Genomic DNA, 26,214 nt, shown 5'->3' with positions numbered 1-26,214 from the left:
TTGTTGTCAATTTTCTTCTTCTCCTGTGAATAGTGATGCTGACACAGGAATGGAACCGTTGGATCCTAGGGCTTAAGAATATTCAACTTTATGAGATACTGCCATATTCCTTTTCAAAGTGGTTGTGACAATTTATTCTTTCTCCAGATATTTATGAGAGACTTTTCCATAACATCTTTCTAAAGGTTGATACTGGGCTTTTAATAATGATCAATTATAGCATAGTAAATAAATATTAAGTGAAATGAAATACACGTATTTCAGACCCACAGTGGAATGTTACAATAGAATGTTACATACCATTATAGAAATTATATATGTGATCAAATATATGCATTTCACACCTATTCATTTTATATATAAATATGTAATTATATAAAAATATATAATTTAAAACACATACAGCTTCTTTGCAGCAAAGGAAATGATCAACAGCATGAAGAGAAAGCCTACAGAATGGGAAAAAAATTTTGCCACTCACACCTCAGGTAAGGCATTAATTTCCAGGATATACAACAACAAAAACAAATAATCCGATCAATAAATGAGCAAAGGAACTAAACAGATACGTTTCAAAAGAAGAAATATGAAAAAATGTTCAACATCTCTTACAACTAGAGAATTGCAAATTAAAACTACACTGAGATTTCACCTCACTCCAGTCAGAATGGCAATTATTTAGAATACAAGTTACAGATAAATGTTGATGAGGATGTGGGGGAAAAGGTACTCATACATTGCTGGTGGGGCTGCAAATTGGTGCAACCACTCTGGAAAGCAATATGGAGATTCCTCAGAAATTTTGGAATGAAACCACCATTTGACCCAGTTATCCCACTCCTTGGTGTATATCCAAAGGATTTAAAATCAGGATACTGCAGTAATGCAGCCACATCAATGTTTTTAGCAGCTCAATCCATAATAGTTAAGCTATGAAACCAGCCTAGGTGCCCTTCAACAGATGAATAGATAAAGAAAATGTGGTATATATACACAATGGAAAATTACTTGGCCTTAAAGAAGAATGAAATGATGGCATTTGCAGGTAAATGGATGGAGTTGGATAATATCATGCTAAGTGAAATAAGTCAAATCCAAAAAATCCAAAGGCTGAGTGTTTTCCCTAATAAGCAGATACTCATTCATAATGCAGGTGTGGGGGTGGAGGAACTTTGGATTGTGCAGAGGAGAGTGAGAGGAGGGGAGGATGTGGGGATGGGAAGGATAGTGGAATGAGACAGACATTATTATCCTATATACATTACAGGTGTGACTCTACACCATATTCAGCCAGAGGAAGAAGTCGTGCTTCATTTCTGTACAATGTGTCAAAAAGACATTCTACTGTCATGTATAACTAATTAGAACAAATTTTTTAAAAAGAAAAGAGAATGTGATTTATATTCACAATAGAATATTACTCAGCCATAAAGAAGAATGACTTTATGGCATTCGCCAGTAAATGGATAGATCTGAAGACTATCATGCTAAATGAAGTTAGCCAATTCCAAAAAACCAAAAGTGGACTGTTCTCTCTGATATGTGGATGCTAACCTACAAAAGGAAGGGGGAGGGGAAGAATAGAAGTTAATTGGATTAGATAAAGGGTAATGAAGGGAAGGGAGGACAGATAAGGATAGGAAAGACAGTGGAATAAGACAGAACTTTCCTATGTTCATATATGAATAAACCACAGTGAATCTCAACATCGTATACATCCACAAGACTGGGATCCTAATTAGAATAAGAATATATTCCATATTTGTATAAATATGTCAAAATAGACGCTACTGTTGGATATAGCTAAAAAAAACAAGTAAAAATTTTTTTTAAATAAAATATGCACACACACATATATATAAAGGATATGTGTAATGGATAGAGTTTATACATACATACAAACACATACATATATAATGGTTAGATGTAAAATGTTGTGTTATTAAGGAATAGTAAAACAGCTTTAGAGAACCTAGCAGAGTTATAACTCTTGGGCTTGGAAAAAAGTAATAAGGAAGCAAAATTCTTTGCAATAACAACTGCAATAGAAGTAAATAATAGCTACAATTGCCTCATCACCCAAGCACTCTAATGTCATAGATATTAGTTTTAAAGTAAATGTGTAAGGAAAGGTTTATTAGAGTTACATTACAGAAAACTGAATGCATATAGCAAAAGGCCTTAAAGCCACTTGTGTTAGGAACTGGGATTCAAAACTAAGTCATCCCAGCTCTAAATGCACAGTGACAAGAACAAGTAAGAGAGCTGTAGTCTTGTAAAGGTTTCTTAGGGACCAGAAAGCTGGGAATCTAGATAAGGTGCCAACATATTCATGCCAACCTACAGGATTTTGCTGTCTAAGGAGAGAGGATAGGAAAGGAGCAACTTTTATTGCTAGGATCAAAAAGATAATTTTAAAATGGACTGCTTTTATGCTTCTTGTAATTATCTAAATTTTATCTTAATTTTTAACATTTCAGCTCTTGATCCTGAAACTTTGACTAGCAAATTTTGTTTGGAAGAAAACATGTGCCATTTATTTCTGAGTCATAACAATAGGATCTAGTCTAGATCAACAATGTCCACAGATGAAACACAGGCATGTCCTGCTGATGGGACAGTCTGCCCTGTGCAATATGGTAGCAGGAGCCACTGTTGGCTATTGAGCAGCGGAAACGTGGCTAGTGCAACTAGGGATTTAAATTTTTATTTTATTTTAGTGACTTAAATTAGATCTAAATTGCCACATGAGCTATAGGCTATGTATTGGACAGCACAGTTTTAGGAGTTTTTTGGTGTGTGTGTGTGTGTGTGTGTGTTTGTGTGTGTTTGCATTGTAATGACGAATGTTACTCCATCAGTCAGTCCAAGGACAGACAGCTCAGAACAGAGCTTTTCAGCTGACATTGGAAATAAACTTTTGTTTTAAACCACTGAGATTTTTTTCCTGCAGTAAAATCTAGCCTCTCCTAACTGATGGAGGAGTAATTAGATAAGAGCTTTGGTGGAAACGTTGGAACTCAGTTTCCCTGCCCAGTGGTAGAGAAGTGGTGGTTGAGTGCCACATGCACAGATACTGTCCCTCGACTGCCACCCTCCTGGCACCTATATTACAGTCTCTCCAGGCCTGAGCACTGCTGTAAGCAATGAGAGTAAAGCTCAGGCACTTGGCCATTTTATGATCTAGTTTGAATTAATTGTAGGAAACATACCAGCCCTTGAACTCCAGTTCTGTTGTCTGTAAGTGGCATAATGGTAGACCTTAATTGATGGAGCCGTCATGGGGACTAAGATAATGTACATGAATTGAGTGACACAGTATATTCTTGGGAAGACTGGCTATCTCTTTCTCTTGTTGTTGTTATATTGCTGTTCTCATTTATGTTCACAGAGGCGCAAAACATCATGTGTCATGGACAATCTATGCAATCATCACAAATTCTGACACTCAGTTGTCTGAACTTAAGTAAATTATTTGGTCTCTCTCAGCTGATTCATTTCCAAAACAGAGAGTGACATGGAGTTTCAGTGAAGGTTAAATAAGCTGGTGGATAAAGTGCCTGACACAGCAGGAGTTGAACAGGTATCCTTCCCCTTTCACAGACTTCCCACTCTGCACTCAACAGCTGCATTTTCTCACTCCCTTCTCACCGGTCTACTTCACCTGGTCATAGGTGGCGGGGCGATTTCCGGCTACAGTAATGACATCTAAGCCATTCCACGCTCACCACACCCTGCCACCCTGCCAAAGTTGACAAAGGTGAGCAGTAGTAAAAATGGCTGGACATCGGGCCACCGTTTAGCCAGCCTTGAGGGAACAGCGAAGATGTCTCTTGAATTTCCAAGCTATATGATGGAGAAAATGCCCATGGGAATGAGTAGGGTCAGCCTGACCTGGCACAGCTACTCCTTGAGAGAAAGAATGGGGACACATCTCTTTGGTGGCAGTGGGTGATTATAGTGAGACAAAGTGGACCTTGAAGAAAAAACCTAGAGAAGATGGTAGAACTCCAGTTTCAACCTCCAAAGAGGCTGCTAAATGTCATGCAATTCCAAGGTGTGAGAGGATTTGTGGGTCTGTCTGAAAAAGAAGGTGTGGAACATTCTGCTCACGGGTAGAACTCTTATAAGCTGAAAGGGGCTAAGGAGAAATAACAGGCAAATAGAATGTGCAATCCTCAATAGGATCCTGGAACAGAAAGAGGACATATTTTAGTCAGCTTTTTCACTGCTGTGACTAAAAGACACAACCAGAACAACCGTAGAGGAGGAAAAGTTTATATGAGGGCTCATGGTTTCAGAGGTCTCCATCCATAGGAGACTGGCTCCATTCCTCAGGGCTCAAGGTGAAGCAGAACATCATGGTGGAAGATATGGGGGAGAGAAGTGGCTGACATGAGGATCAGGAAGCAGAGACAGACTCTACCAGCCAGATACAAAATATATATCCCAAAGCCATGTCCCCCAATGCCCACCTCCCCCAGTCACACCCTACTCACCTTCAGTTACCACTCAATTAATCCAATCAGGGGATCAGTTTACTGATTGGATTAAGTCTCTCACAACCCAATCACTTCTCCTCTGAACCATCTTGCATTGTCTCACATGGGAGCTTTTGAGGGACACCTCACATCCAAACCATAACAGGACAATAGTTGAAAAACGGACTTAACCGAAGTCTGCGTTTTAGTTAACACTGTAATACTGATTTTAATTGAATTCTCCTGGTTTTGATACTTGTACTGTGATTATGTAAGGTGTTAGCATAATGGGAAGGTTATTTGGGGCCAACCCTACCATTGGGAATAAATGAATAAAAAACTAGAATAAATGATGAGGTATAATTTGCATGCACAGCAAATGCACAAATTTTGAATACAGAGTTCAATGTATTTATGCATATGTAATATACCCATGTGACATCCCCTTACCCAGATAAGCAGACCATGCCCCTCACCCTCAAAGCATAAGTCCACAGTATTAGCAGTCAAGACAGAGGATACCAGTGGTTGGGAAAAATGGAGTAGTGATTAGGAGGGCAATCTAGGGAGTCTTCTGGGGCCCTGGTAATATTTTTTTCCTGACCCAGGTGTAGGTTATTGGGTTGGGCTTATTTTTTTTTGATAATTCACTGAGCTGTACACTTATTTGTGTATTTTTCCCACATGTAGGTTATCTTTTATTAGAAAATTTATTTTTTAAATTATTTTGGTGAATTTATTTAAAAAGAAAGATGAGATGGAGATTCACATACATATGACTCAGGGAACTAAGCAGTGGCAATCATTTTAAAGTCCTTGAGCGCTCCTAGGCACTGGAATTTGCTCCTGGGCTATGATTCTCTGTCTCTTAGAGAATTCCACTGTCCCTTAGAGAACTCTCTAAGGAACAGTGTCCCCAAGTGGCTTATGGGCTACCACAGTGTAGTTCATCTGCACAGATTCAGCATCACAAGTGAAAGGATGACTGCTTTAGCAGAACAAGGCTGGCATTTAGAAGGGACTTTGTTCTTTTCTAAACCAAAGATCAGGTGTCTTTGATCTAAGCTGAGTAAGTCTAAGTTCATGTTACATGTCCAGGAATGAACAGATTTCAAGAGAATCCTTATGGACGAGGATTGGCAATTAATTTCTTTCTTTCTTTCTTTCTTCCTTCCTTCCTTCCTTCCTTCCTTCCTTCCTTCCTTCCTTCCTTCCTTCCTTCCTTCCTTTCTTTCTCTTTCTTTTAGTTATACATGGGCACAATATCTTTATGTTGTTGATTTATTTTTATGTGGTGCTGAGGATCGAACCCAGTGCCTCACATGTGCAAGGCAAGCACTCTACCACTGAGACACAACCTAGCCCTTATTGTCTGTCTTTATCATTAAAATGGGAACAATTGCATTTACATTTCACTTAAGGATATTGTAACTTTTTTTTCCACGGAATCAGTTGCAGCAGTAGCTGTGATCCTATAACTACTTGCTTTGTTTTAGAAGTTGAGAAAAACGGGTAAGACTTAAAAAAAAAAAAAGATCAAAGCAAAGTTTTAACATTCGATGTGTTTAAAATTAAAATTTTATTTTAAAACTAAGCAAACACTGAAAAACACCAGGGGGCAGTATTTCATAACCTTATGAATGAAGAGTACTGAGTAAGTGGGCTTTTCTTTTGTACAGCCTCATAGATGGAGAATAGACCTCCTTACAGAGTGTGTTTTATCTAATAAGGAAACAAAGTCCAAATACCTCAAATAAATCACCCTAAATTAATTTAAATCCCAAAGCTCAAGAGCAGCAAAGCAGGACACTTGTTAGTGCTTCTTGACTGTCAATGGAGTGTTTTTCAACCCTGTATTATCATACTGTTTCCCTTGGTCACTTGCTGATGGTGACTGACTTTACCAAAAGACCCATGGACACTGATTAGGGCAAAGGAGCTTGACACCTTGTTACTGAAGATGCATAGTTAATTTGAGCAAAACATGAATCAACTTCCAGAACAGAAATAGGCTTCCAGTGTAATTCTGCATTAATCCTCAACATAAAGGAGGTCTGAAGGGAATGGTTAGATGATAAGCATTCCAAAATGTTTTACAAATATCAAAGCTGTGTCCTTTAATTTCTCCCTTGAATCATATTTTATTGTATTCTCTCACCTCTGAGGATGAGCCTTTCTAAAGCCTCGGGGTGATAGATATGGTGCACTTGCCCTCTTTAGAAAGACAAAAAAATGGGGTTGTCTGGGGACAGAAAATGAGGGTTTGCTATAGCTCTTTATCTATAGAGCCTGGTACTGTATCAAAGATAGGCCTGGTGGACTCATTTGCAGAGTTTCTGAAGCTTCTCTCCCTTCCCATAACAAGCAGGCCAAGAAGTTTGCAGCTCCTTGCTTAAAGATGACCCTGGAGTCCAGGAAATAAGAGAAAAATGTCACTTTTTCTTATGGGGAGAAGTCTAATAGAAAGAAAGACAAAAGATGAAGTGATCAGCATGCTTGCCCTGTCGCCTGCTCTCTGGGATAAAGTCTGCGGCCTGGAGAAGAAAGCCTAGGGGAAGAGAAAGTTCTCTCCTCCTCCTAAGTCAGACCAAGGAGGCAACAGCCACTTCTCAGGTCGCCCAACTGTGCGACAACCACATCACAGTAAATCGGACAGTGCATGGTGGATGGCTGAGTGAATGACTCTGAGCCTCCCTAGGTAATTCTCTGTTCCTGAGGTTCCTGGGACCTCGGAAGGCAGCAAGGTAGAGAGGGAGAGCCTACATACCCACCACACGCCCACTGTGGCAAAGATTGAGGCTGCTGCCCACCATCCTCAGGACGAGGCAGGTCCTGCAAGTGGACAGCAGAGCCGAGGGCTGGGTGGAAGACAGGGTGGAAGCCAGGGGATCTGTAGGGCCAGAAATAGCCAAAGTGAGACCAGACTGCCAAAGAGCAACCCAGACCTTCACCAGGCAGAGAGAAAATGGATTACAGACGACAACAACTACAGCCTATTTAAAGGCTGAAGTTGAAGAAATGTCCTCCCACTTGGACCAAATTCCTTTTCCTTCCTTCCTTCCTTCCTTCCTTCCTTCCTTCCTTCCTTCCTTCCTTCCTTTCTTTCTTTCTTTCTTTTGATGAGTTAACATCAGATTATTTATTTTGCTTACACAAAATAAGGACAAGGGAACTTCACTATTTTGCCAGTTGAGAATGGCTGTTCTCCTTCCAATCCAGATTTCTCTTGGAGGACCAGATGTGTCAGCTTGGTTTGATTGACCCCATGTTGTTGTTGTTTTTTGTTTTTGTTTTTTTTCCCCTGGAATATTGTCTTTATTGAAAAACTGGCTTCACAAAGAAGATGGCAGCAGGAAAATTTCAGAATCCAAAGCTTAAAAATAAGTCTTGGGCAGTGTGGGGTTATTTTCTGTCTCTGGGGGGGATCATCCGGTGTCTGAGGCCTGGAGACAGAAGCAAAGTCCCCAGCCGCCCATCCAGGAGATGTCACTCTCAGTAGCATCTAGTGTCCTGACCTTTGCTCGCCCAGGATGACAGTGGGTAAGGAGCAGCAGGTCACAGGGGCCCCTGCTCCTGGGGCAGGGATGTAGGAGGCAGCTAGTGTCATAAAACGTCCCCATCCCCAGCCAGGCTGGGCGCTTGGCTAAGCGAGGAGAAAGATGGTGGCCTGGCCCCTGCACCTGGCCTCACTTCCACCCTGACACTGCCTGGAAGGGGAGGAAGTGACACCCAGGGGAAGGCTGGGAAGTGAGACCACCAACACATTCAAGTTCAGGGTGCGACAGCTCAGTCTGCCCCCCAACAGGACCCATACTCAGCTCCCCTTCATGGGCCACGTCCCTTCTGAGAGTCACACCCTGCCCTTTATAGGCACAAGGACCCAGAAGTTCCAGGGACACGTCCATGTTTAGGCCCTCGGATCCGGAAGTGCCTCAAGCATCCATGTTTAGGCCCCCGGATCGGGATCCAGAAGTTTCCATGTTTAGGTGCCTGGATCCGGAAGTTCCTCGAGCGCACATCCATGTTTAGGCCATAGCATCCAGAAGTGCCTCAGGTGTACATCCATATTTAGGCTCTAGGATCTGGAAGTTCCTCAGGTGTCCATGTTTAGGCCCCCGGATCCAGAAGTTCCTCAGGCGTCCATATTTAGACCCACGGATCTGGAGGTTCCTCAGGTGCACGTCCATGTTTAAGCCCCCGGGTCCGGAAGTTCCTCAGCATCCATGTTTAGGCTCTAGGATCCGGAAGTGCCTCAGGCGTCCATGTTTAGGCCCCAGGATCTGGAATGCCTCAGGCATCCATGTTTAGCCGCCCCCACCCATCCGGATGTTCCTGAGGTGCACATCCATATTTAGGCCCCCAGATCTGGAAGTTCCTCAGATGCACTTCCATCTTTTGGCCCTCGGATCAGGAAGTTCCTCAGTCCTCCATGTTTAGGCTGTAGCATCAGGAAGTTCCTCAGGCGCACGTCCATGTTTAGGCCCCTGGACCCGGAAGTTCCCCAGGTGCATGTCCATTTTTAGGCCCCTAGATCTGGAAGTTCCTCAGGTACCTGTCTATCTTTGGGCCCTCAGATCCGGAAGTGCCTCAGGCGTCCATGTTTAGGCCCTTGGATCCGGAAGTTAATCAGTCCTCCATGTTTAGGCCGTAGCAACCGGAAGTTCCTCAGGCACACATCCAAGTTTAGGCCCCCAGATACGGAAGTTCCTCATACATCCATGTTTAGGCACCCTCCCCATCCAGATCCAGAAGTTTCAAAGGTTCACGTCCATGTTTAGGCACCTGGATTCGGAAGTTCCTCGAGGGCACATCCATGTTTAGGCCATAGCATCCAGAAGTGCCTCAGGTGCACGTCCATGTTTAGGCTCTAGGATCCAGAAGTTCCTCAGTGTCCATGTTTAGGCCCCGGATCCAGAAGTTCTTCAGGCGTCCATATTTAGGCCCATGGATCCGGAGGTTCCTCAGGTGTATGTCCATGTTTAAGCCCCCGGGTCTGGAAGTTCCTCAGCATCCATGTTTAGGCTCTAGGATCCGGACCCAAATTCCTTTTTTAAGTCATAGCAGGACAGCACTGCTGCCTCCCCTTCCTGAGGGTGCCTATTAGTCTATCTCTTTTATTCTACTGAATTTACTAATAGTTTCTTTATGTCCTTACTTCACTAGGGACCTGATATCAAGTCCCTGGGGTAGTGAGACAGAAAACAGCTTGCATGGCATTGGTCTCAAAAACTTCTGTTAATTCCCAGATATTATCCTAAACTTCTGCACCCCAGAGCATTTTCACCCCTTATGGAAAGTGCCTTGTGTATCTGACACGCTGCCTGGGAGGTCAAAAGGAAGCCATTGGTCCTCCAGTGTTTGGGAAGCCTTCACCCTGAGGTCCAGCCATCACTTCTAACTCATCCACCCAGGGTGCATCATGCGCTCCTGATAGCAGGACTCCTGGCGCCCTGCCCATGCACACCCTGTGCCCAGTGAAATGAATAGTCATCAGCATGTAATTAGACCTTTGCTCTGAACCCCCTGCCATTGTTCTGAGGAGCTTCAGCAGTGATAAGGATAATTCCACAAGAAACATCTCAGGAGACTACAAAGAACTCATCTTCTGAATCTCTTCTTGCCAGGTTTACCTAAAACAAAACAAGGGGTGCCTGTAGGTCTAAGGCTCTGGGTTCACTCCCCCCACTGGTAGAGCTCCTGGAGGGGAGAAGAGATTTGATAATAGTTAGTTGGATTTATGGATGATAACTTGGCCACACCTCCTGAGATCAGATCCCACCTCTGCCACTTACTGAATGACTGGAAACTTGCTTATCCCATGAAGTCCCAAGTGTGTCATTCTGTGATCATTTCAACCAAATTGACTCAGGTGCATTCACATAGGTTGGAAACAATAATCTAGAGCACATATATATTATTATATCAATTTAAATAATCACACTATAATTATAATATAACCTGATTATATTATGCTGAATATCATACAATTATCTGATATATTCTATTCTATATTTAAGTTTTTATCTCATATCTGGGATGATGAGACAGAACAGGTGAACTTTTCTGTCCTCAGCATCCTCATCTGTATAACGAGGAGAGTGACACCATCTACCTTAGAGGGTCGTTGCAAGGATTAAATGTGAAAGGAAGAAAAAGAGAAGAAGGAAGGAAGAAAGAAAGGAAAGAGGGAGGGAGGAAGGAAGGAAAAAAGAAAGGAAGAAGCATGTAGTGCCCAACACAGAGAAAATGTATATTATGATTATTGGCTTAATCGTGTTACCTTTCGTAAAGAGGGGAAATTTAAATTTTTATTTTATTTTAATTTAATTTATTGATTCTGGGGATCAAACCCAGGCTCTTGTGACTGATAAGCATGTGTTCTATCATTTGGCTACATCTCCAGCCCCTAAATAACTCTAGAAGCCAATGTATGTTCATATCCAGATAGATAGACTTGATTAGTACAAAATTGCCTTTAATTTCTATTTACTGGCATAGATTCTAAACCCTAGCCTGCTAAATAGCCAAGTCTGAATATATTGACATGATTCATTCTACCCTCATCTTCAGGAAGAATTGTCACAACGTTCTTGGTAAGTTGCCCCAGTGAGACTGGACCCAGGACTATCGTGGCAAGTGGCAGCAGCACTCAATGGGAGAATCCTCACCTTCAGAAGACACTGAGGTCCCCGTTGGCAGGGATTATAAACGGGTGCACTGAGGAGGGTCCTGGGCCTGCAGAGGTGTTTCATTTCACTTAAGGCTGTGGTTTTGTTTTATTTTGTTTTGACACAAACATTAATGGAGTTGGAATGTCTTAGAAGGAGCAGGCATTTTTAGGGCTCACGCAGTCCTACCTCCCACTGCCTCAGCCCTGTGTCTTCCCACATGTCCATATCCGCCTGCTATTAAAGCTTTTGAGTTTACCTAAAACAAAATAAAACAACAACAACAACAACAAAAATACATGACCTGGGGCTGAGAGAATTTTTCAAACTAGTCTTTTTTTTCAAAAGACCATCATCCATCCTCTCTCACCACCGCAGAAGGCAAACACAAGAGATCCACCAACTCCCAAATCTGCCCTTCCCTCTTTCCTCTTCACAGTTCCCCTTCAGCTCACGAGCCAGGTTGCAGGCTGCATTCAGCAGAGGAGAGGCGTCTCCACAAACCTTTCCAATGTTTCTTGCCTTTGAAATAGATAAGACGAATTCCTTGCTTCTTTTGGTAATTCTTAAACACGGTGATTGTTGGTTTGTATTGGCCTAAGTGGACAATGTGGCAATAGATAGATCCAAACTTTCAGGTGTTTTCTGATTCACTGGGAAGCCATAGGGCAAAGACAACCTCCAGCTGCCAGCTACACGGAAGACACTTCTAAATTTTAGGACACTACTTTTGTATTCCATGCTTTTTTCAGATAGAGCAAAAAGCTCTTGATGACACTATTTTATATTTTTGTACTTATGTATCATGAGTCATGTTAAGTTCCCTGAAACTGAACTGCTACATTCATTGAAAATTTAGACATTTCTTCTACCTTTTAATACCTATGTTCAATTATGTATTCCCAGTTTAAGAGTTTGAGGGATTTTGTTTGTTTTGGTACTGGGGATTAAACCTGGGAACACTTAACCATTGAGTCACATCCCCAGCCCTTTTTAAAATATTTTATTTAGAGACAGGGTCTCACTAAGTTGCTTAGGGCCTTGCTAAATTTCTGAGGCTGTCTTTGAACTTGTGATCCTCCTACCTCACCCTCCCAAATCATTGGAATCACAGGCAAGTGTCACCACAGCCGGTGTGAATGTATCTACTTTAAATAGGAAGGTCTTTCTGTTCCATAAATCTATTTATAATGATTCAGAAAGAGGTTCTTTAACTTGGGACATTTTGAAATAACAACAGAACTCGTTGTTCTTTCTTGATGAGCAGATGAGACAATGAAAATTCTTAGCACCAGGTCTGGTCCACGGGAACTAATCAACTAGAGTAGGAAGAGCCAGGAATTCATGCAGAACAGGATTTCTTAGCTACAGAATTATTGAAGTTTGGGACTAGATAATTCTTTGTGGTGCACAGGGCTGGAGGTGTTGCCTTGTGTACTGCAGAATGTTTAGGGACTATATTAATGTTTGGCCCACATGGCACCAAAGTTCTTAAATCCTGCATTACTGACATAACAAGCCAAATCACTCCACTTTGGAGCACTGTCCTGTACATTATAAAACGTTTAGCTGTGTCCCTGTGTCCACCAGTTGCTCATAGTACCTAGTTGTAATAACCAAATATCATTCCATATACTGCCAAATATCCCTGGAAAGCAAAAGCAGTCCCACTTGAGAACCACTGGTGGAGAACCTGGGCTTTGAGTCTTTTAATTACTTCTTCTATAAAAAATTGAACAAGTTTCCCTCCGAGGGAAAGGTGTCTGAACCTCCCTGATGCTATATTTTATTTCAGCTACCTGGTTACTGTCCACCTGACCCACCAGAACAAAAAAGCTCCAGGAAGGTACTCTTGTCTGCTGTGTCCACAGGGGGCAAATCACCACGGACACAGCAGATGTTCAGTAAAAACCTCTTTAAATGAATTCACGAAATAACATTTTTTTCTGCAGTCCCTATCTACTAGCTAATAGGTCATAAGGTTCCTATAGGCTCCACAGGTTCAACTAGGTCTGTGGAAAGTATCTCCCTTCCCTCCCATCCCTAATATAAACCCTTCTCTCAAGAGAACCTATTGTTGCAAAATAGTAAGATCTTCTCCAGAGCACAAGTGCCAGGATGGGAGTCTGAAAAGAATAAAATGGGATCCTAGTTTCCAGGGTCATTCATAGGGACCTGAGAGTTCTTTCAGATCAAACTGGATCCAAAGCAGGATCCAACGTAGCTTTAAAATTCTCTGCATCAAGGATATAAAATCAACAGCCATAAATCAAAGGCATTTCTGTATATCAGTAACAAATCCTCTGAAAGGGAAATGAGGAAAACTACACAACTTACAATAGCATCAAAATAAATAAAATACTTGGGAATCAGCTTAACAAAAGAGGTGAAAGACCTCTATAATGATAACTACAGAATGCTAAAGAAAGAAATTAAGGAAGACCTTAGAAAATGGAAAGATCTAACTAGTTCTTGGATAGACAGAATTAATATTGCCAAAATGACCATACTACCAAAAGCACTACACAGATTTAATGCAATTCCAATTAAAATCCCAATGACATTCCTCATAGAAATAGAAAAATCAGTCATGAAATTCACTTGGAAAAATAAGAGACCCAGAATAGCTAAAGCAATCATTACAGGAAGAGTGAAGCAGGTGGCATCACTATACCAGACCTTAAACTGTACTACAGAGCAATAGTAACAAAAACAGCGCCAAAATAGACTGGTAGACCAATGGTACAGAATAGAGGACACAGAAACTAACCCACCTAATTACAGTTATCTTATATTTGACAAAGGTGCCAAAAACGTACATTGGAGAAAAGATAGCCTCTTCAACAAATGGTGCTGGGAAAACTGGAAATTCATTTGTACTAAAATGAAATTAAGCCCCTATCTCTCACCAACTCAAAATGGACTAAGGACTTAGGAATAAAATCAGAGACCCTATGTCTAATAGAAGAAAAATAGGCCCAAATCTCCATCATGTGGGATTAGGCCCCAACTTCCTTAATAAGACTCAATCAAGAATTAATAAATGGGATGGACTCAAACTAAAAAGTTTCTTTTCAGCAAAAGAAACAATCTGTGAGGTGAATAGAGAGCCTACATCTTGGGAGCAAATCTTTACCCCTCACACATCAGATAGAGCACTAATCTCTAGGGTATATAAGGAACTCAAAAAGCTAAGCATCAAAAAAACAAATAACCCAATAAATAAATGGGCCAAAGATCTGAACAGACACTTCTCAGAAGATGATATACAATCAATAGACAAATATATGAAAAAGTGTTCATCATCACTAGCAATTAGAGAAATGCAAATCAAAACCACTCTAAGATTTCCATCTCACTCCAGTCAGAATGGCAGCTATTACGAAGACAAACAACAGTAAGTGTTGACGAGGATGTGCCGGTAGGACTGCAAATTGGTGCAGCCAATCTGGAAAGCAGTATGGAGAATCCTTGGAAAACTGGGAATGGAATCACTATTTGACCCAGCTATCCCACTCCTCAGTTTATATCCAGAGGACTTAAAAAACAGCATACTACAGGGATGCAGCCACATTAATGTTTATAGAAGCATAATTCACAGTAGCTAAACTGTGGAACCAACCTCGATGCCCTTCAGTAGATAAATGGATAAAGAAAATATAGTATATATACACATAATGGAATATTATTTAGCAATAAAAGAGAATAAAATCACGGCATTTGCAGGTAAATGGATGGAGAATATAACGCTAAGTGAAATTAGCTAATCCCAAAAAACCAAATGCTGAATGATTTCTCTGACTTAAGGATGCTGATCCATAATATGTTGTGCGGGGCAGGGGATGGGAGGATTAAATGAATTCTAGATAGGGCAAAGGGGAGGAAGGGGAAGGGGGGCATAGGAGTAGGAAAGATGGTGGAATGTGATGGCCATCATTACGCTAAGTACATGTATGAAGACTTGAAGGATGTGACTCTACTTTGTGTACAACCAAAGATATGAAAATCTGTGCTCTATATGTGTAATATGAATTGTAATGCATCTTGTCATATATAACAAATTAAAATTAAAAAAGAAAAAAACCCCAGTAAGCATGTCATGTAACTAACAGAAGGAGAACCAAAATTACCTTCTTAGATCATGTCTATAAAACTATAGATTTTAGCTGAGACACAGAGGCATCAGGCCTGTGACTCAAGAGGCAGAGGATCCCAAGTTTGAGTTCAGTCTGTGCAACTTATTGAGACCCTGTCTCAAAATAAAAAGTAAAACGGGTTGGGGATGTAGCTCAGTGGTAGAGCACCCCTGGGTTCAGTCTCCAATACCACAAAACAAACAAACAAACCACAGATTTTACATATCCATGCCAAGATCAAACCAGCGAGTTCCTCTCTAATGCCCATCCACATTCTACTCTGCCAGTGTGTGCTTCTTGCTTTCTTTAAATATTTAAAGTTGACTTGTGTATCAAAAAAAAAAAATTCTCTGCATCAGGTTGGGATAGGTATGTGAAGGGTCAGTTTCACAGAAAGGCAGAAAAAAGCCTCAAAGTCACTATGGGTTTGACTCCAAGCCCCTCCTGCTAGTCAGGCTTGTGGGCTGCTCCCCGGGACAGCACTGCCTGGATAACGATGTTTTTGTGTTCTAGGTCACTCTGCCCTTGTTGTTTATTGCTCACATGTGGTGGTTGACGGAGCCTGAAAAAACTTTGTACCTTCTCTTCTGCTGGAAAACCACGCTATCCACTCACTCATCTCATAAGTCCACCGGCTACCCAAGACCAACGACAACTATTCTTTTTCATGCTAATCTCTTTTTTGGATACTATCCAGGAAACAGCCTTTTCTAACTATTCTGGCAATCAGAAGAACATTTCTCATGTGTGCAGAGTCTCTTCCGTTGAGTGGATTCCTGTGATTCTTGCTGGCACCTGCCCAAAGCCACCACTTGGCTTTCCTGAGTCCAGCAGCTGGACCCCATCTGTGTCGGCGGCTTCTCTCCACCACCTCCATCTACTGTTCCCTACGTGAGTCTATGGCTTTGCTGTTGTGGATGAATCTCATGTCTACTTCCTTTCTCCAGCAGCTTCGAAGCCCTGCTTTATCATCTGTGTATTCCTGTGCACGCTTTCTTTACCTATTCCCAACTTTTGTCCTCTAACAAAATACTCCTCCTTCCCTCTCTCCCAAAGATGGCCTCTGTAGGGGATCCCAGTGGTCAAAGGCTAAGAGAAGACTATCTTGACCACTCAACAGAAAATGGGCAACACTTTGAACTATTCAAATAGCCAATAAACACGTAAAAATATGCTCATTTTCATTGGTTCCAGGGAAATGCAAATAAAGGCCTCAATGTACAGCTACCACACAGCTGGCCATGGTGGTTGAGATTAAAAGGACAGAAAACACCAAGTGTTGGTCCTAATGTTCCTGTACTGCAAATGGCAGTATAAACTGATATCACCACTTTGGAAAACTGTTTGGCAGAACTGTGCCCACTAAAACTAAACAATGAAATTCCCTACCACAAAGAGTGCTTAGGCCCAGCCAAAGACATTTTCTAGAATGTTCATTATGCTGTCACTCAGAGTGGCTTCCAAGTGGAACTACTCAAATGTTCGTCAACCAAAAAGCTAAAAAACAAACTGTATCATCCTCACAGTGGAATACTAGACAGCAACGGTAGTGAATTGTTCACAAACCCATGCAACAGCACCAACAAATTCCAACAAAATATTGAGCAATGGAAGCTAGATAGAGAATGTATGATATGATGTCATTTATATAAAATACTTGGACAGGCAAGGGAAATCAATCTATTAGAAGTGATAAGTGATGAGAAGAAAGCATGTGGGATATTCTTTTTTTTTTGGGGGGGGGTACTGAGGATTGCAAACCTAGGGGCACACTGAGCTACATCCCCAGCCATTTTTTATTTTGAGACAGAGTCTTGCTAAGTTGCTTAGGGACTCACCAAATTACTAAGGTTGGGCTTGAACTTGCAATCCTCTTGTCTCTTCCTCCCCAGTTGCTGGGATTACAGGTGTGTACACCACACCCAACTTGTGTGGTATATTCTTGATTTGGAGACCGATTATATAGGTGGGTTCATTTTGTAAAAATTCATCTAGTGGTACGATTATGATCAATGCATTTTTCAGAGTTTATGATGTATGGTATTGGGGTCAGGTTGCTGGAAAGCAGACTGAGATAGATATCCATGTACTAGTGCTTGCCTGGCATTTGTGAAACCCAGGTTCAAACCTCAGTTCTGGGGGAAAAAAAGCTAGAAGTTAATTGGGGAAGGCACACTTCAGAATGATATCTGTGACAAAGGAAGGCTTAAATGAGCAAAGAGAACAGGTGAAATATGAAATGTCATCACAAAGCCCTCAGACCATCCCCTCAGGGGTTGTGATGAATTGGGACTTGGAGGTTAGATATTTACATGCCCCTATTGATCACATAATCTCTTTTAAGCAATTCCTGTCCAATAAGTCAGTCCTTTCTCAAATGTGGGCTGCCATGAGGACTGGAGCAGGACCTGGGAGGAGGCATCTCTCTTTAGCAGAGGGCATGTGCTGGAGAGGGGCTCAGTCCAGAACTACTGGCCAGGTACACATGAGAACTTCAGTCTGGAAGGCAAACACAACTAGCACTAAATACTTGAATAAAAAGCATAACAACAAAGACTCTGACTTGAATGATGAAAGAAGAAAGAAACATTCGAAAGAACGAATAACAAGATGGGACAGGCAATGTACACATTGACCGCACACCATCACTGAAATGCTTAAAACAATTACCAGTAATTTGTCTCATTATCCTGAACCTTGGGCCAAGGTGGCCTATGGCGTATTTTGTTAGTAATTTATTACAAACCAAATGCTAACAAATGTTTTTCTAGCCACACATTTTTTAGTTCCAAGAAGAATTTCTGTGGTTTGCACAGATCCTTAGAGTCTAGCAAGAGAGAATGTACCTATTAGTAGCCGTTGGTGGACTCTCCCTTTTATAATGTGGAGCCCCAAACAGTGGTTATAGCTTCCAGCATTTTCAGTTTTGTCAGCTACTTTCATAGGGCAGGGCTTGCAGCAGATGGTCATGTTGTTCAATACTGTGGCCAGAATAACCCTATCTGCTCCAACAGGGCTTGGGCTGAGCTGGTTAATTATTATTGGAGTTAAGGCTGCAGTTTCTTGGAAGACACAGCTGACTTGCAGGTTAAAGAGCTCTCTCCAGCAAATGCTGTGTTCCCTGGAGTGGCGAGTCCAACTGTGGAATCATGTTCTGTTGGATTGTGCTCCCCTTCCTCCCCCGGGCCGAGCCACCTCATTGCAGGTGTGGGACCCATGGCCATCTAGACAGCCTCCCACACATGTATCCACTCCCTCTCCTAGGGAAGGGTTGAGCTGGGGAAAAGCAGATTTCTGATGAGTTTTAGCATGAAGGAAAACTCTTCACAGGGGGAACGATCATACCAGGGTGGAAAGTAGCACCTCTTTCTGTTCCAAATTTCGTCATAAATGGTTGTGGTTTCAGCAATGGATTTGAAGGAGGGTATTTGGTGGATGCAGAACTAGGAGCTTGGCTAACCTGGGATGGAAAGAAAGTTGTTTCTACCAAACCTCTTTTTTCAGTCATTTTTCTATGGAGTCCTTACTTTCCTTCCTGTTCCCTAACTCTCCATTTAAAACTCAAGGTGCCCAGTGTCTTCATGGCTCTGCCAATGGCTTTTCAGGGCAAAGACAAATGAGAAAAGTGGAGCAGAATCCAGGTCCATCCTTCCTATGTCACCTCCTACTGTCATTTCATTTGAAAGGTGCTTGTTGCTCATGGGAGCATTCAGCTCTGGGGCCTCACACATCTGTAATTGAGTATTATATACTAGATAATAAATGAATAGGGCAGGCCTATGACTCTTTGTTTAAAAAGATTGATTGTGAAGTAGGGGTGTAGCTCACTGGGAAAGTCTGAGGCCCTAAGTTCAATCCCAAACCAGACCCTCCCTAAAAAAGGCAGATTTCAAAGAGCTTCCAGGGCCACAAGGTTTTTACCCTATTCCCAGGTAGCTCCAGCATGTTTTATGTAACAGTTAACAGTTCTCACTGCCAGCGGACTTGGCAGCAGGCACTCTATAAAAAGACTGTCTTCGTGGATATTTATGGTTTTGTCTTCCATAACAACAGCCTTCCTCTTTGGGGAAATGCTGCTTCAAGCTATTGGGACTGTTAATCATTGTTCTCCCATGTCCTCCAAGCAGGAAGGACATATAAGCCAAGATGAACTTGTGGTAGAAATCCATCTTTTTTTCAGAGATGGGATCCAGAAATTCATGTGAAGTAGGCCAGACTACATGGAATTCACGGACAAGATATTTCACAGTGGAGCAAATGGAACAGCACTGTTTCCTTTCTGACTGGTAAGCTGTATGCATTTAACCCTGGAGAGAGCGGGGCAAGGAGGTGCACATCTGTAATCCTAGGGATCCAGGAAGCTGAGGCAGGAGGATTGCAAGTTTGAGATCACTGAGACCCATCTCAAAATAAAAAGGCCCAAGATGTAGTTCAGTGGTAAAGTAACCCTGGGTCAGATCCCTAATACCCCAAAATTAAGGAAAAAGAATTTGAGCCTGGTGCTTCTGCCAGCTGTGTCCCTTGCTATATGACCTTATTGGAATATAGCTCGCTCTAGATACTCAGAAAAAAAGCAACAAAGAAAGGGGGAGAGAAACTCGGCAGCTTTTTAGGTTGTATTCATCCTGATTTTCTGTACTAAAATGAGCAGGCCTCCCAGGCTCCATAGGCAGTTCCAGCTTACACCCTGTTGTCTCAGCTCAATCATTAACAGCTCTCACTTTCATTCTCAGAAGTGTCCCATAAATTATTTAATCATTATCTCTACACAATGTGGTTAAAGCAATCAAGTCTTTTCTCCCTTACATTAGTTTAAACTGGTTTTCTGTCACTTGCAACAACAAAAAAGTCTTACTGAGTTACCTTTATTTCCCAAATTAATCAGGGAATTTTTCCAAACTGATTTCTGGATTTGATTACTTACGCTTTTTCTTGAACTCCTTGGCAGATTCCTGATTCTACATCTGACGCTTGGTCTCCACTTACTTTGTAGAATTGGCTTCTTGGACCCTCAGAAACCTATCCAACCATCATGGCCTGGTCATGAGTTCCTTTGCTTCATACCTCACCCCAAAGTCAGCATAGTGCACAAATTTCATCTGGAAGCTCTGGGAAGATGGTTAGAGAGGATAAGAGCCAAGGTTAGCCTAAGAGACCACCTGGATGAGTTAGCTTCAATTGTGTTTTCCATAATTGCATTATCCAGCTCAAAATTCATTGTCCTGGAAGAGGATCAAATGGCATAAGTTGAGTTTGGTGCCCACTGGTTCAATAGGAGACAGTGGGTATCATGATAGATATTCCGTTATAACTACACAAAATTAGGGAGAGGCAATCCACCCTCTAAGAGAACAAATATATATTTAACAATGTGCATTTACTTATTTAACCAGCTATTTGTGTGTCTATACCAACAAGAGCTGAATGAACTCTTATATAACAAATGTGATTGGTGCTCAGAAGAACTGGTGATGACATAGTTGATCTTTCTGGAATAATGAAGAACCACAAATATGACCACCCTGAGTGATGATGAAGCTAATATTTATATATATTCTGCATTTCTGCATTCTGCAATGATTGAGTAAAAGTTTGGGGTGGGTGTTTGTAGAATTTTTTTTTTGAGGTTTCCCGGTGTATTCATTCCTCTGCCTTAAATCCACCCTGCTGGGTCCTGTCCTTCATGGCTTCCCCCTTCGTCAATATCACATTAGAACCAGCTTCCAATATCTTCCCATGGTTTCTTTTTTCTTGATGTCAATTCCAGGGCTCTACACATCTGCCCTGTTCCCCTTTTGGCTTCTGACCTCATGATTTGATCTCCGTAGTAATGTACATCTCACCACTCTGACCTTTCAGCACTGCCTCTAGAGCTCTCCACCATTTTTCATCTACAAAAGCTAGTGGCTAATCCACAGTTCACCCTCATTTGGCCCCTGAGACCTTGAGCCTTAGCACTGATGCTAGCAGAAGGCATTTTTTTTCTGGCTCTCTCCTCAAACTGATGGAAAATGTGATGAAGAAAGTTATTGGTCCTGGAGTCAGGCACACCTGATTCATGTCCCAGCTCAGCCATTATTGTCACTGTGAAAACCTGAAACTTAACCTCCAGCAGAATGATGCTGTATAGCTTTCCAAAAATCCCACAGTTTTGAAGATTTTTTTCATGTGCAAATCTTCTGCCTTATTTGGTAATTAGTTATGTCAAAATAAATACATATTTTATTAATAAGGATAGGTTCACATACACTATAACAACAAATAAATTCCCCAAATCAAAGTGGTTTGGCACATTTCTGCCTCATGTGAGTCAGGATGGTCTCCTCCATGCACAACTCAGGGATCCAAGCCCTTTCCATCAAGCATCTCCTCAATCAAAGAATCCTTCTCTTCAGGCCCTTGAAAGGGGACAGAGTGAGTATAAGGTTGCACAGGATATGGTAGGGCTAACTTCTAACCACATAGCATTGGCCAGAACTGAGTCACACTGTCCCACCCACATGCAAGAGGAGCAGGGAAATGTAAACTTCCTGTGTACCCGAAGGAGGAAGCAGGATTTGGTGAGCAAGTGTCTAGTCAGTCTACCACAAAGTCATCTTACAGTTGATGTGTGTTAAAATAAAACCACATAATTATATTATATACTTATTATAACTTATATAATGATATTATGCATTGATATGCCAAACACATATTAAGCTTTTTACATTGGGTTATCTCATTTCATTTAATTTTATAACAACTTTATGAGGTTTGGTAAGGATTAGACAAGGCAAATTCGAAAACAGCGGATGCCAACAATTACTCATATCATTTTTTGTGCATTTCACATTCTACGAGGAAACTGCCCAAGTTAGCATATTAAAACAGCACTTGGATGGATACTGTCTTTAACTCATATTTAATTCATATAAGATGAATCACTTTATTATGGAGTTATATGATAGAGATTGTAGGATATGCCAAGATGAGTCTGCTAGGGTCTTCAATGATAGGACAAAAGAGTATATATAAATAGAAGTGATACAAAAGACACCATTATAAGGGTATAAAGAGGTATCTGTTCAATTCCGGGATTTAACTTTAACTGAGGTTGATTCACAAGACACCACCGAGCTGGTAAAGAGGAGAAAGGTGTTCTGGACAATGTTGCTCATGATAAAAGAACTTGTGCCTTCTTCCCTCTTTTTTTTTTCTCCTAATGCATTTCCCCTTGTCCAGATTATGATTTAGGGCTCCTTCTCCAATTCAGATGGAACCTGGGCTTGCGGTCTTTCTGTTGCCAGGGTGCTGACTTTCACTCTGTTTCCTGTTTGCCATCTTACACAGACCGACCATAGGAGGCAGCCTCTCCATGTGGATTCCCCAGTGCATCTTCTATTACTTATCTTTGAACCCAAGCTCATATTTATTCTTGCCCAATTTTAGACAGCATCCCTGAGACAGAGTTCAACATTCAACAAGTGCTGGAAGAGACGGATGAAAAAGCTGATAGGGAAACATAACAGATTTTGAGTCAAAATGGGGAAGGAAAGGGTAAGACAGGGCCAAAGTCAGTTGGTGGTCCAGGAAAACAACAGGCAAAGAGAATCAAAAGAAATAGCCTTGCACTCTAACTCCCAGTCTGCATGAATTTTTTAAAAAGGAAGCTTTACTTGATTTTTATCTGGAGCCTAGACACTAACTATAAAGAAATGTTTCCAAGAAATGAGCATATTGTACGAGAAGCCTTGTGAGCCGTGTTTTTATTTTTGCAATAGAATTCTCTTTGGGGTGACAAGGTTAGGAGTGGGGGAGACTCCAGCAGGCACACAAGAGGCAGCCTCTGTTCATGCAAGTGGTGGTCTCAGCCCTCACAGAGCCCTCCCATTGTCTAACCCCCACAACACTTGCTGGACAAGCCAATACATTCTTTGTTTCTTGACTTACTCTTTCATAGTAAGAGGTTTACATCACTCAAGTCATCCAAACACAGTTGATGTGAACAGTCATTTCCAAGGAATGAGAAGAGCACTTCAGTCCCTGGTTGAAACTGATTGATGGCCAATGTGTGCATCCTGGCAGCCCCCTTGTATAACTGGGACTAGAGTCAGGAGGCCCCCTACAATGGTGTGCATTATTTTAAGAAACCATAAATGTGCATGTCCTTTGAGATTTGTTTTCTTCTCCTTCTTCTCCTCCTCCTCTCCCCTCCTCCTCCCCTTTCTCTTCTTCCTCTTCCTCCTCCTCCTACTCTTCCTCCTCTGTGGGCACTAACAATCTTTGATTTTTTCACAGTCACATTCTTTCCTAATAAAACTCTGTGAGTCAATAACCTAGCTAGAAGACTGAGGTAGATCCCAAGAGTCCTTTAACATGTTCATCTTTCTACATGAAAACTAACATATTCTTTTTGACTCCCTCATTCATGTAAGAAAAGCATGACAAATCCCAAAATAAAGAATTTGTCAGGAATTAAAAGACAGCCGCAACTCTCTTAAGAATGCTTTTTTCCCCTTCAAACATTTGTGAGTGAAAATTCCAGCTTTACTAGCCTGCTTTGTAATCTGTTTTGCATGTTTGGAGGTCAAAGTGGAGGCCAAAGGTCAGAGTTTAGGGCAGGATTGAAGCACTGTAGGAGGCATTACCAAGTGCTGACTTGCATTAGAAAGTGGTTGCTTGGACAATGTACACAAAGTAAATATAAAACACTTAATAGCAGGCATAAAACACTTAGCATGTCTGTTACATTGCACATAGTGGACACTTAACTATTGCTACTATAAATGAAAACCATCTTCTTTCTCATAGCCTAGAATGTGGGGGATTTGTCTGGATTCCTTTTGTGGTGGATAGGTGACCCTGAAGGTCTGTTCCTTCAAAAAAAAAAAAAAGTTCCTTTGCTTCTTTCTCCTCCATCTTTTCTATCAGCTCACCATTTTATTCTCTCTGAACTCCACGTCCCCTTGTGCTCCACCAGATGTCAGTCTGGCCTTGCTGGTGCCTTAAGGAGGACCAAGAGAAAGCAAAGACACACAAGCCTGCTTCCAAGAATGATTGAAAAGGGGAGTGTAGTCTTTGACAGGCCATCTTTAAGAAAGGAGGCTGGAAACAGGCATCAGTGAGACTTCTATTCTAGGGAAGACTAAGGACCACTGCAAACTGGGGGACATTTTTACAAATACATGCTTTTATTTAGCAAACATTCATCAAGTGGCTCCTGTGTCGGGGTACGATGAGGTCCTGGGTATATAAGTATTCACTAAAGCAGTTTCTGTCCGCTAGAACTTGTGGATTTGCCAGGTTACTTTTCATTGCTGCTTCTAGTGATTAGCACTTAATATTTAACACAGCAGAGGGGTCCAGCAAAGATGATTGTGCTAGATGAAATGAAACGAAAGGAAATGCACATATGAAAACCTGGAAATTTGCTTCTTGATTAGCAACTGTCAAGAAAGCTAGAGAAAAAGCTACTGCACCCCCAGTTTTGGAGGAAAGGAGACTCTGGGAAGGAGTCAAGTGAAAGGTAGTGATATTGAAAAGAGGGAATCAGGTAGAATCACCATGTGTGCAGATGTAGAGCAAGGATGCGATCCAGGCACCAGGTTAGAGGAATAAGCCCAGATCCTCACTGCTCAGGAGGGGACTGGGTAGCTCCCCAGCAGAAAGTGGGGTGCTCTCAAGGAGCAAGTTCTTATTCTAGATTGTTCTCTCCATTTCTGTGCATGTGTAATCTCATGCTCAAATTGGATGGCAGATACCCTCCGTAGTCAGGGGCTAGGTTCCAAGCCTGGCCCCATCACTTGGCCAATATGTGATCTCCACTGACTTAATGACCAAAGAGCTGCAGTCTTTGTAAAATGGGAACTTTACTAATACATACTTCACGGAATTGTGAGGATTAAATGAGATCATCTGTAGAAAACATTTAGCAGAGTAGCTGACATGTATTTAGAGTGCAATAAATATTATAACCCCCTACCCCCCACTGTGTGTGTATGTGTGTTTGTGTGTGTGTGTGTGTGTCTGTGTGTAGTGCTGGGGACTGAATCCAGGGCCTTGAGTATGCTAAGCAAGCATTCTAACATTAGGCAACATCCTCAGTGTAATAGTACTAATAGTAACTATCATTATCAGTTATTTATTTTTTGAACATTTTTTTAGTTGTAGATGGACACAATACCTTTATTTTATTTATTTATTTTTATGTGGTGCTGAGGATCAAACCCAGTGCCTCACAGGTACGTGGTAGGAAGTATTCTACCACTGAGCTACAAACCCAGCCCCCATTATCAGTTTTTTCTAAGACTGTTTGTCTGGGGAAAAAAATAACAATTTTTACCAGAAAATTTAGAGCATCTCTTAGAGTCTAACAAAGTTTAACTTATTCGTTACTTTGCACTTACAGAACAAGTTGGGAGTATGTACAGTACTGGTGGGAAGAAAGCGAAACAGGTGGATGTAGGGAAGAAAATGAGTGGATTTTCTTTTGCTTGTAAAGAAAGAACATGAACTTTAATGAAGATAGTACCCAACCTCTTCCCATTCCATGTCAATACCTAAAGCACCAGAAAGCTCTCGCAACTGATGTAGCTCAAACTGGCTGGAGTAAAATCTGAAAAAAACAAGGGTTCTTTTTTAACACAACAGGCTGGTCTCATGTTCTCAGACTCCCATGTTCCTTACAGCTCATCAGACTTGCTTTCCTCCCTTTGTGCTGCTAAATAACAGATCTAGGGGGCTCCCTACTTAATATTTAACTAGCCTCGGTGTCCCCATGTCACACAGCTCGTGAGTTTTTCAGGTGTAGGTGCTAGTATTCTGCTTCTTTACCTTTCATAGCAGCAGAAACATCTGGGTCTTTTAAAATTCTGGGCTCACAGTTTTGGCTACACTCACACATCCATGTTCAAGTTGAGGTCACAGAGCCAACGTCCTCTCTCTCTTCCC

The 26,214-nt window shown here is 41.6% G+C and overlaps 1 protein-coding gene and 1 long non-coding RNA gene across 2 annotated transcripts in view; one reads left to right on the top strand and one right to left on the bottom strand.

The window, feature by feature from the left end:
• Col14a1 (collagen type XIV alpha 1 chain) overlaps nt 1-20,359 on the bottom strand; it is a 247,379-nt gene extending 227,020 nt beyond the window's left edge. Inside the window, exon 1 of the mRNA XM_058585704.1 lies at nt 20,210-20,359. The gene's annotated coding sequence lies outside the window, so the exon portion shown is untranslated. The remainder of the gene's footprint in view (nt 1-20,209) is intronic.
• Nucleotides 15,819-20,665, top strand: LOC124107013 (uncharacterized). The gene is made up of 3 exons (XR_006856259.2): nt 15,819-16,176; nt 19,466-19,571; nt 20,234-20,665. It is a non-coding gene; the product is annotated as an uncharacterized LOC124107013 (long non-coding RNA).
• Nucleotides 20,666-26,214: the final 5,549 nt, after the last annotated feature.

The sequence above is a fragment of the Marmota monax genome, unplaced genomic scaffold (assembly GCF_021218885.2).
Source record: "Marmota monax isolate L192 unplaced genomic scaffold, Marmota_monax_Labrador192_F-V1.1 WCK01_AAM20220418_F8-fsc00003, whole genome shotgun sequence".
In the NCBI taxonomy this organism is placed as follows: domain Eukaryota; kingdom Metazoa; phylum Chordata; class Mammalia; order Rodentia; family Sciuridae; genus Marmota; species Marmota monax.
Note: the sequence above shows the minus strand (reverse complement) of the source record. Positions and strands in the feature narration are given on the sequence as shown.